At 32.4% G+C, this 12,882-nt stretch overlaps 1 long non-coding RNA gene across 1 annotated transcript; it reads left to right on the top strand.

Moving 5' to 3' along the window:
* Positions 1-1,738: 1,738 nt before the first annotated feature.
* On the top strand, positions 1,739-4,972 carry LOC110010794 (uncharacterized). The gene is made up of 2 exons (XR_002285804.3): positions 1,739-2,448; positions 4,005-4,972. It is a non-coding gene; the product is annotated as an uncharacterized LOC110010794 (long non-coding RNA).
* Positions 4,973-12,882: the final 7,910 nt, after the last annotated feature.

Here is a 12,882-nt window from a genome sequence, read left to right as displayed (position 1 = left end):
TTTTTTTAATGCTAATAGCAATAGTTTTGCGAACTTTTGACTTTTACATGTAAAATATAAAGTGTAATTATCATAGCTTTTACAATAGTAGTGTTAACATTTCTCAACGATTTAATAGACATTTAATTAGTCTGGTTTTACAAATTGAAGTACCCAATAATTCTATAAATTAAAGTGTTCAATAAATAAAATTTTATAAGTTGAAATATTTAATAGATTAAAGTACAAATTAAAGGTATCATAAAATTAAAGTAATAAAGTTCAGGGGTGAATTAATGTATTCAGCCTTAATTAAAAGCTAAAATTGTGAAAAATAAAAGTAATCATCAACTCTATAATAATAATAATAATAATAATAATAATAATAATATTCAAAACACATATAGATTTGATGAAATAATAGGACTTCCTATAATAATCTTAGTTTAATTTGCAATTTCTAAAATATCATTTTTTAATTATATTTTAATTATAAATTAAATTAATAATATAAATAATATTTAACAAACTGTTCTTTCTCAAGTAATTAGTTTGTCATTTGTGGAATGATTTTCAAATAACATTAATAGATATATTTAAGAAGATAATATTAGAGCGTTTATATTTATTTTAATAATTAAAAAAATATTTTGAGTTTAATCAATCTATATATATATATATATATATATATATAATCTTGAAGAAAAAAAATATATATAAGAATCTCACTTGGCACTTTCCTCATCAAGCATTCCTATTTCTATTTTTTTAAGAATTTTTGAATTTCTACCTTATTTTTTGACATTTATGATTGGATGATTCTTTTAAATATTTTTATAATAATAATAATAATAAATCTAAATTTATTGAATTTTTGAATTTTTTTCCATATCTAAATCTATATAACTATATACATATATCTACAAATACCTCCCAGTTTCAATGTTTTTTCACAATGATTTTTTTCATATTGTTTTTTTTTTATTTCTTTGAATTATTTTACTTTTAATTTTTTGAGTTTTGATTGTGCTCTATAAATTTTTATTATTTCATTTTAATATATATTATTATTGTTGTTTTTTCAGATTTTGAATTGCAAAAGGATGATAGTAACAATTTCAATTGATATATATCACGCTTCTTCTTCTTTAATTAAGTAGAATAAGTTGTATGATCTAAAGTATGTTTAGTAGGTTTTTTTTCTTTGTCTGTAGTTTTTATGCTTGTAAATGAAATGTTAGTATTTATTTATTTATTTATTTATTATTATTATTATTATTATTATTATTTTGTCATTTTTTTATCTATTTTGCTTACTAGGTAGGAGATTGTTATTATTTACATAAATGATTAAAAAAAATATTAAATTCAATAAAATACATTTAAAATAACAAAGAGAGCTTATAAGATAACATCTAATAAATTAAAAAAATACATCCAATAAATTAAAAAATATATCTGATAAATTAAAAAATACTTTGAATAAATTAAAAATAAATTTAGATACCATTTATCTTTAAAATGATATTCTTATCCTTTAAATTTTATTTTTATTATTTAAGTATTATAAAATTATATCTAATGATCATATTTTAAAATCAATATTCATTTACAATCATAATCTTAAAACGACCTGAAAATTTTATTTAAAAAAATTTCATTTAAAAACTTAAATAGTAAATTTAATCAATGGGAAAAAAGAGCATTGTTATTTTTTTTAATAAATAAATCTATACCTTGTAAAATTATTTGATAAGTTTAATACAAATATCATTGTATATAGTTAAACTGAACCTAAAAGAGTTAATTAAACCAATTGAAAAGCCCACAAACCGAAAGGAAACCCAAGCAAAGACCCTGAATCGAACGAAACCAGCCTTGAACCAAACCAAATTATTTCCTAACGCCTAAACCAGAACCCTTTAGAAGCCTCTCTATCACTTTGAACGCCAACTTCATCCCCTCCCTCCCCTTTGTTTTTCATTTTCGCTATCGCCGGACAACAGCCGTCCACCACCACCTCACCGCAGGTCCGGCCTCTCTTTCTCTTTTCGTTGATGGCGAACGCAGCAACCGCAGGAGACTCGATCGGGAAATCGCGTCGCAACTCACTCCTCGATCTTCCGGCGACTGCAGCTCTCTTCGGTCGACTCCAGCTTCGTCTCGTCAACGGCGAAGCTCCTATACCTCGCTCTCTTCCCTTTCCGGCTGGCGCAGCAAGCTAGCAGATCTGCGATCGTGGCTTGCGATCGGTACTATCGCGTTACTGCTTTCTTTTATTTTTCCGGTGAGATCAAACGCAAGCCGGTGAGACTGAGCCTTCTCTCATTGCCAGCAGCCTTTGATACTCCATTGTTGTCTCCTCCAGTCAAGCTGTCGCCGGCAGCAGTGGGTTTTGGCTTTGAAGTTCACTTCCGGTCACTTTAATTAATTGAAAAATCGGAGTCCTTCAGTGGGTTTTTCAGCTGGGTAAGTCGAATTTCACCCTTCTTTAATACATTTAGTGAATTCTTTGAACAAGTGTATAGAATTTGATGCATAAATCAAGTTGGGTAGAGTTTAAATCCCTAAATTAGCTACTGTTTAAGTGCAAATAATTAGAAGCTTTGATTTTACGTTTTAAATTGATTTAAACTGAATTCCCATATAGAAATGGTTAGGTTATTTCTTTCATTATAAATTTTTATGAAGAGTCGAGCATTCGGCAGATTGATTTTTTTTTTATCATTTTAATTGAACTATAAACTGAAGTCGTACCTATATGAATCAATTATTTAGTTGACAGCAGATTTTGGTGAAGGAAATTAGAAGCTTTGGATGACAGCAACCATTTTAGCTTTTCCCTTGAATTATTGCTTTGATATGAATTATATGATGTTGTAAGTTTAAGTTTTGATGGGAAATGAGTTAATTTGTTTATTGTATATAAGTTTAAGTCAAGTAGAAGCTATTTCTCTTGGTGAGTAGCAGCTATGTCAGGTAATGGGTGCCCTTTTTAGATATACTAACATAGAAATAGATATGTTTTCAACATTTTTTTTTTTTATGTTGGTTACTATTGGTTATTGCTTGATAGCCTTATTAAATGAATGGTTTGATCGTAGACCTTGCCATAATTAGAAATTATATTTCTATGTTAAGACAAAGAAAATTTATGAAGCCTTAGTTGGTATATGTTTAAGAGTGAATTAAGTTACTTAGTAGATATATATTTTAACAAATGCATAAATATATGTGGTTTATACCTTAAGCAAGGATGATGAAGTAAAGGCTTGACGAGGAGTTCTATAACGATTAGAGGCTAATTAACTATCAAATGAGAGTAGTTCAATTTAACTTATCGATACAAGTTTTGTTTATAAATTGTACATTTATTTGATAATTAGTTAGAGGACAATTAATAATATTATTGGAACATGCTTGGAGGTTATTATAATTTGTAAATTAATTAGTGAATGTTGACATGGTTGTACTGAAAGGAGGATGGGACTTAAATTGTTTGATTGCCTGATGGATAGGCTGTGAGAACTTGATTAATAAATATTAGATATTTGATATTGTCTAAATAGGTAGAAAGTCCTTTTTTTAGGGGAAGTTCTGCCGAAATCTTGAATATTCATACTTAATTAATATGTTGTTATATTTATTTAGAATGATTTCTTATTCTTATTAGGAGGAGTTCTTTATTTAATTCTGTTCTCTCCTTTCAGTTCTACTTCGTATAGATTATTTAAGATCGTCTTCTGTTTTTGCAAAACAGAACTACAATTAGAGTCTTCCTTGTCTTATTGCCACGAGTTGTAACAAGTAGTATAATATCATTCGCATCGTGCATACATACATTATTATATAATGTTACGATTCCTTACTCGGCTAATTATTACTCATTTATTTATTTATTTATTTTGTTTATAGCATAAATATTCATTATTTTATACTTGACTTATATATGTGTATGTTTGAACATTTTCATAACTATGTTTGTTTATTGAATGTGCTTGCATTTAAATGCAATGCTTGATTAGATGTGTTGTGATGATGACATGCCTTGTTTGCGTGGAATTGGAATGAAGTCTTCACCATTGGGTTTGTGAGGGCAGTCTACGATACCGTTGGCCATGTATGGAGAGATCGGCTCCCCCGTGTGCATCTGATGATATGATTGATATGGATAAAATACAGGGTGGCCTCTTATTGGTAATGGAAAAGTAAAGAGAGGATGGAAAAAAAGAGAGGGTTGGTCAACTGAGGATTAGACCGGTCGACCATGTATGGGGCATCGGCTCACTGGTGCACGCGTTTGAGAGGATGAGCCATGTGTGAGGATGGCTCATCGGGGGTTTCGGTGATACCACAAACCAATTTCCACTTGTTTGATTATGTGGAGGTGTACTTATCTGTGGGTACTGAGTTGTGCCATATGCTTGACTGATTGTGTGTTCATTTTAGTATTTTAGGAAGCATTGCGCTGTGAATGCTTGTGTTATGCCATAATTAATATTCATTATAAAACTCACATTTCTTTGGTTTAACTTTTCCAAGAAGTATATTTTTCTTTGTACCGGCTAAAGCTCTGTTTCCTTCACCGCAGAGCTAGAAAAGTAATTCTCTGATTCCAGCATAAGGAGTTATTTATTTCTGTTGTCATTGAACTCTACGGATGCAAGATTATTAAATCACTTGTTATATATATGGATATTTGTATTTGAATTGGGGCCTTTAAAACGGTTTGGATTATTATCATTAAATTGGACTGTCTAGTTGAATATATATCTATTGGGTTTGTCGATTGATAAACAATGTTTCAGGCTTACTACGGATCTCGGTGGCCTTAAGCCTACTTGGGCCCTAGTGCCGGTCCGACCTATGAAAATGGGTTGTGACATATTTATATCTAGATTTCAATTTTAAATTTTGAACTTTTTTTGTTTTTTATTGGATCATGTAAGATTTTTTTTTTTTAAAGTCTAAATTTATCTAATTTATATTTAAATTTTGAATATTTGAATTTTATTTTATGTCCATTTATTTATAATGTTATCTGTTATTATATCTATATATCTTCTTCATTATCATACTTGAAGATGATCAATAAAAGAAACTTCCGTTGAAATAATTTTATTCATCATCACTACCATACTTGAAAATGATCAATTTAATTTTTTAGTAATAATTATATGGTATGAATATAATTTATTATTTAATATTCACTTTATGATTTTAATTTAAAAAAAATAATAAATAAATTTGGTTTTTCTTTTATTTGCAATTGCAAAAAGATTTGAATAAAAAAAAAGTTATTGCCAAAATTATAATAATTTTCTAAAATTGAAAAATAAACATAATTCATGTTATTTTTTAAAAAAATAGCCTAATAAAAATCACAAAAATTTAATTTTATCAATACAATCCTGCCTAATGCATGGGCCTTGTTACGACCCGCTTGGCATTAGGGTCAGGTAAGCTTAAAGTCCCCTGAGCTTCGGAGCAAGTCTGAACCACTAAAATTTAACCATATAAATATGATTTTCACACATTCGGTCCGTACTGCCATGCACAATAAATCTCATAATTGTATTATACTTTGATCCAAATGTAACGTCTTAAATATTTTATAGATTGGGCCCAATTTAAATACAAAACATCCTAAATGTGGGCTAACAGATTTATGCATTCACAACAACAAATAACTAAACGTCCTCATCAATTTATCAGTTCCAATCATATAACTGCGGAGTTCACTAAGAGATAAGTATAAATAAGTTTTAGTATATATATAATTACATAATTAAATAACTGTTAATTCTAAAAGTTAATTTTCTAGCTCTGGGGGGAAGGAGACAGAGCTCTAACCGGGCAAAAGAAATCTACTTCGTGGAAGAATTAAAACAAAAGAAATGTGAGCTTAATAATGAATAATAATTAATGCATAATACAAGCATTCACACAAAATGCTTCCTAATGTACTAAAATGAGCACTCATCCAATCAAACAAATAGCACATCATCAGCACCCACAAACAATCGCACCTTCAAGTAATCAAATACGTGGAGATAGGTCAGTGGCGTCACCGGAACTCCCAATGAGCCGTCCACACACATGGCCCATCCTCTCATGACGTGTGCACTAGGGAGCCGATCCTCCACACCTGGCCGAAAAGTCAAATCCTCACTTGACCAACCCTCTCATCTCATTTCATTTCATTCATTCATTTATTTCTTTTATACTCTCTTTTCTTTTCTATATCATCAGGAGGTCACCCTATGATATATAATCCATATCTTCAGGTGCACACGGGGGGCGCCGATCTCCCCATATATGGCCGATGGTCGAATTTAATATTTTCATCATTTCCAAAACTGTCCTCACAAATCTATGGTGATCCACTTCATCCCAATTCCATTCAAACAAGGCATAGCAATGTCACAACCCAAATAATCAAACATCACATTTAAATGCAAGCATAGTAATTAATTAAATACTATCATACAAGAGTGCAAATTGACATTCACATACCAATTCAAACAAATATAAGGGTGCTAAATAATAGTTTAGTATAATAGGTGGTACTAATAAACAAATAAATAAATTTAAAAATAAATAAATAATAAAGGATTATCCTAAATAAATCCTACAACCTATTTACAAGTGAATCTAATCTGGATTCTATCGAAATTTCGGCAGAACCTCCCCTAAAAGTTGGATTAAACCACAATTCAATAATAAATTCTCAAAGCCCATCCATTGGGCAATTCACAACAATTAATCCCATCCGCCATAACTGATACGGATCCACCATCACTCATCCAGGAGTCCAAGGGAACAAGAAGAACAACATGAAAAATCCATTAGTGTTTCCTAGTGGACCAATTACAATAAGTTATATAAAGAGATATGGGGCAGCCATGTCCTTATATGTTCAAGACCAAGTTACACAAGAGCTTCATGATCTTACTTTCAACAAGTGTTGTGTGGAACTTGAAGGCACACCTAGGCTTCTTACATTGTTGGAGGCATATGCTGATGGTGTAGCACGCCCTAGCCGTACTAGAGCCTAACTTTGGCGTAATAAGTTAGCCCATTTGTGTTAGTTTTGGGTTGTAATGTTGTTAATAGGTTGGGCCACCCTTTTATTTTTATCCTTAGTTGGTTTGGATTAAATATTCATTATCCTTAGTTGGTTTGGATTAATTATTCCTTATCCATAGTTTGTTTGGATTAGTTATTCCTTATCCTTAGTTGGTTTGGATTAATTATTCCTTATCCTTAGTTGGTTTGGATTAATTATCCTTATCCTTAGTTGGTTTGGATTAATTATTCCTTATCCTTAGTTTGTTTGGATTAGTTATTCTTTATCCTTAGTTGGATTGGATTAATTAGTCCTTATCCTTAGTTGGTTTAGATTAGTTAAATCCTTATCCTTAGCTGATTTAAATTAATTATTCTAAATCCTTTAAGGATCATGACCTTTTAGAATTAGTAAAAATAGCGTTGTTATGTTGTTACATAAATCATTCAATGAAATATTAAAGCTACATATTTTATTCATGCTTAGGCGTATTCCATTGATTAGAGAGATTGTGAGTTTGCATTCCTCTAATTGCATCAAGAATCAAGGTAAACTTATCAATTTATTTGTTGCGTTTATCTTATTCTTTTACTCTATTATTGGTGTTCTTGCTTCTTTAAGTTTTGGGTGCCATAGAGGGGAGTTTAGTTTGATCTTTGATCTATTCCAAATCTTGTCATAGAGTTCTTGGAATTAATTTACATAGGGTTCCGCGTCAGTTTGGTATCAGAGCCAAAGATTAAGGTAAATTCTTATTTATTTTAGTTCTAGGGTTTTTGATTTTTTCTTGTTTTCTTAAATTCTTGTGTTTGTCTTGTTGTTTTGCTTAGTTTTAATTTTAAATTTTGCATCATTGTGTTTTCTTGATTCATTTTTATTTCTACAAAAGAAAAAAAAAATTTGGAAATTGTGATCTTAAATCTTGCTAATTAGATTTTGTTTAAAAAAAAAAAAGAAGAAGAAAAAAAAAAATTCGTCCACCATTGAAGCTTGAATTGTGTTGAGTGGATTTTGTTCCTAATTCATAGGGATTTTGTTCCTAATTCAAAGGGATTTGATCCTAATTCATAAGGATTTTGACCTTATTTTGAGAGATTAAGCTTATCTACTATAATCTTTTGATAAAACCTAATCTTAACTACTTTGTGGATAAGGTAACAAGAATTATTTGTCCATATCTTTTTGAGATTAAGCTTATCCACTATAATCCTTGTCAAAAATCTAATCCTAACTAAATTGGGTTATATTGATAGGATAAGAGAGGATACAAGTCAGCACGCCCGTACTTTCCATCTAGCACGCCCGTGCTAGGCTCTGATCTTATAAAAAAAAAAAATTTTTTTTTTTTTGAATTTTTGGATTTTTCTTTGATTGCTTGCTTTGTTTGGGTAGAATTAATTAGGTCCATATTTGGTTTGCTTTGTAGTAAACTAAATTCATACATTATATCCAGAAATTGTCTTTTAAATTCTAGTTTCTTTATTCTTATTTTGAGCTTTCTTTTGCTTCTCTACATTGTTAGGGTGTGTTTGCTTGTTTACTACACTCAAATTGATAATTAAGTAGTACATAGTTTTATTCTTGTGCTGTTATCCTTTTCGTTTTTGGGTCTTCTCTCTAGAATTTGTGCTTACTTTTATTGTTAGGGTTTATTCCTTGTTTCTAAACGTGCTTTTGAGTTGGTTGGTTGACCTAAGATTGTGAAGTACAATTAGAGGAATTGCAAGGAGTGATTAAGGAGTGTAAACACGTGAGGGAGTGCTTTACTATTAACTCAAATCTTTTCGTGTTTTCTATTTTAAATACTAACCATGAGTACAGGCAAGTCTGGAGATGGTAATGGGGATGGAAATCAAATTAAAGATCCTCAATTGAAACTTTTCATGGAATCAATCCAAGGACAGTTTAGAACCTACAACAATTTCCTTCAAGACATGAGGGAGGAATTGCAAGAGATAAGGCTTCAGAAAGCTCTAATACAACAAGAACTCGTCCACAAACTAGAAAACAAATCCATGATGATGAGGAGACTGAAGACACTAATTTTAACAAAATTGATGGGGACTTGGGATCAATCAAAATGAGGATTCCAGAATTCAAAGGTAACAACAATGCTGAAGAATACCTTGAATGGGAGAGAAAGGTAGAACAAATCTTTGAATGCCATAACTATTCTCAGGAGAAGAAATCCCATCTTGCTGCTGTTGAATTCAAGGGATATGCTATGTTTTGGTGGGAACAATTACTGTTAAAAAGAAGAAGAAAGGGAATGCGACCTGTACCACCATGCGAGATCATGAAGGAGTTGTGCACCAAAAGTTTGTCCTTACTCATTACTTTAGGGATTTACACAATAAATTAGCAAGAATGGTGCAAGGAGGGAAAAGTGTGGAAGACTATTACAAGGAGATGGAGATTTGCATGGCTAGAGCCAAAATTGAGGAAGATGAACAAATCACCATGTCTCGATTCCTTGGAGGTCTAAATAATGATATCGCTGATGCTTTAGAGATGTATCGCTATGATACCATGGAAGAGATGGTAGATATGGCCATGAAAATTGAAAGACAGAAAAAGGGGAGATCCACCAACAAGTACTCTAACAACACATGGGAATCTAAATGGTCCAAGGGAGGAGAAAAGAAAGATTTTAAAGGTTCAAATTCCCAAGAGGCAGATTCGGCTTCAAAAGGTAAAGAGGTTGTCCTTTGGACAACCAAGGTATTTCTAACTCTACAACCCCTTCTAAAGAAATTAAATGTTTTAAATGTTTGGGGAAAGGGCATATTGCATCTCAATGTCCTAATAAAAGAGTTATGATTGCTAGAGATAATGGGAATATTAGTTCTGAATCTGAATGTAGTGATTATGATGATATGCCTAAATTAATTGATGTTGATGATGATGATTCAGATAACTTAATACTTCCTGAACATGGTGAAGTTTTAGTTGCTAGGCGTGCTTTGAATATGCATGTTAAGGAGGAAAGCCTTGAGCAACGTGAGAACATATTTCACACTAGATGTTTGATTAGTGAAAAAGTGTCTACTCTTATTATTGATGGAGGTAGTTGCACTAATGTTGCTAGTGTAAGTATGGTGAACAAACTGAATTTGGCATGTCTTAAACATCGTAAACCTTATAAATTGCAATGGTTGAATGATTGTGGGGAGGTGAAGGTGACACGACAGGTACTTGTACCATTTTCTATTGGATGGTACAAAGATGAGATTTTATGTGATATAGTACCTATGCAGGCAGGCCATTTATTGTTGGGAAGACCATGGCAGTATGATAAGAGAGAACTTCATGATGGGTTCCACAACTGGTATTCTTTGGTTCATAAGGGTAAAAAGGTGGTTCTTGTACCATTATCACCTCAAGAAGTATATAATGACCAAAAGAAGCTACTTGAGGGAGAGAAAGATGTTTCGACATTGAGAAAAAAAGAGAGTAAGGTTTCTAGATGCCGGCATCATCTATCTAATTTCTGATAGTAGTTGGGTGAGTCCTGTCCAAGTTGTTTCAAAGAAGGGAGGTATGACTGTTATCTCTAATGAAAACAATGAATTAATTCCCACTAGAACAGTCACAGGTTGATGTGTGTGCATAGATTATAGGAAGTTGAACAAAGCAACACGCAAAGACCGCTTTTCCCTACCCTTTATCGATCAAATGCTTGAAATACTTGCAGGGTATCCATTTTATTGCTTTCTAGATGGCTATTCAGGATACTTCTAAATACCAATTGCTCCTGAAGATCAAGAGAAAAGTACTTTCACTTGTCCTTATGGCACTTTTGCCTATAAGAGAATGCCTTTTGGACTATGCAATGCTCCTGCAACTTTTCAAAGATGCATGATGTCCATATTTTCTGATATGGTAGTGTTGATGCGTGTCTTTACGCCCCCGCCTAACCCGATGAGGATACGAGGACGCGGAATGAAGGATCATGGTTGACCGGAAGTCTTTAAACCCAAGGATTGATTTAAACCAAATGGAAGGTGGCTGACTTATAGTAGAGTTGCATCACGCAGCTATAAGGTGCGTGACGGCACTGATAGTTGCGTCACGCAACTCCAATCAAGATGACGTCACCTTGAAAGCCGACACAACAGTTTTACATTCTATTTGGATACGTGGCAACGGTCCAGAAAGTGAGCTGCGTCACGCAGCTCTCAGGTCCGTCACGCAACTGTTAGTTGTGTGACGCAGCTATCTCATGTTGCCCTACCCATATAAATACTGCGTTTTTATCTTAAACGGGGAGAATTTTGGGGAGAGGAATCTTAAGGGTTAAAAAATATACACTTGCGGCTGAGGTTTTCTGCAAAAACTCTTCTGAGTTATCTTGAAGAAAATCAGCCTTAGAGATTAATTAGATTGAAAATAAAAATCACACAAAAAGAGAAAAAGAGATAAAAGCAAAAGGAGAGGAGATATTTGTTAAAACTTGGTGAACAAAGACTTCTGAGACTTTGAAACCTTGTTCCTGAAGACGTTCAGATTGTTCACAATCCTCAATCTGAGGGTTAGGTAATTATCTAAACTTTTATTGGTATTTTTAGTTATTAATTTGTTATTATTTATTTTGTTGATGTTTTAGTTGCGTGATATTGATTAAATGGTACCCTGCCCATTATTGGATGTTTCTGAGTTATATTAAAACAAGTTTTGATAAAAAGAAAACGTAAAAAGGATTGTTTGAAAGGTAGTTACGGATCAGAGCAGTTGCGTCACGCAGCTACAAGCTGTGTGACGGAACTGTTCATGTCCAAAACATATTGACATTACCCCGACTAGTTGCGTGACGGAACTGTACGTGTTTATGATTTTATTTCGCTTTTATCTTCTTATTTAATATTGTATTCTAAGTAAACGACTGATGAATCTGAAGGTTTTTCCAAAGTCACGAACAGCTGCGTCACACAACTATTAGGTCCGTCACGCAACTGTTCTTCCATAGAACAGCTGCGTGACGCGACTGTTCTAGGGTTCCAGAAATAATTTTTATTTTTTAGAAAATAATAATTTTGTGCAATCAAATAAATATTCAATTCTTTTTATAATTCAAGAGACAACCAATAGTGAGCAGATTGCGGTTTAATTAAGTACGTTAATTTATTATTATGCATGATTCCGGGCTTATTAGGGTTTTCTTGAATTTAAATTGGGTAGAATGTATTTTAGGTTCGGTTTGTGGCCCGCCTTTAACCATAAGGCAAGAGTGGGTCTTTTGATTATTTTAACTTGACTGCTATGGGTTGAATGGTTGGTGTGGTTTGATTAATTATGAATGCAATGAATGAATTTACTTGGGACGATTAAATAATTTTCTGCATAGGAACTCGGTTCGATTTATTCGGGTTGGGTTTGTATAAATAAATTGGCTTTTCTAAATTAAAATAAATTAGAAATTGTAGGTTAAAAGAGGCTGATTTTCAGGGCGTCGGCTTCCAACGGGCCGACGTACCTAATTCCCTTATCCAGAATCGCACTTGGTGCGCCTGACCAGTCTTTTAAAATAATTGGCCTTAAATAAATTGGGATTAAATGAAGTCACTTTTAACAATCCCATTGCCGAAAAATGGGTGGCGATTCAAAGTGTTTTATAAGACCGATTTATCGGCATCGTATTCCTAAAAGGATTTGTCACCAGTTGTTAAAAAAATAAAGATCACATTTTCTAAGAAACATGAAAATCGAGCGGTTTTTCGGGTCGCTCGGGGGCAGTGCGAAAACAGATTGGCAACTTCACTAGGGACTTGCATCCACTAATCCCCGGTTATTTTTAATAACTAGATGGTTGCAATTAGGAATTGACTCTAAACCTA

The sequence above is a fragment of the Jatropha curcas genome, chromosome 7 (assembly GCF_041381405.1).
Source record: "Jatropha curcas cultivar XTBG-Jc1 chromosome 7, XTBG_Jcur_1.0, whole genome shotgun sequence".
NCBI lineage: Eukaryota > Viridiplantae > Streptophyta > Magnoliopsida > Malpighiales > Euphorbiaceae > Jatropha > Jatropha curcas.
Note: the sequence above shows the minus strand (reverse complement) of the source record. Positions and strands in the feature narration are given on the sequence as shown.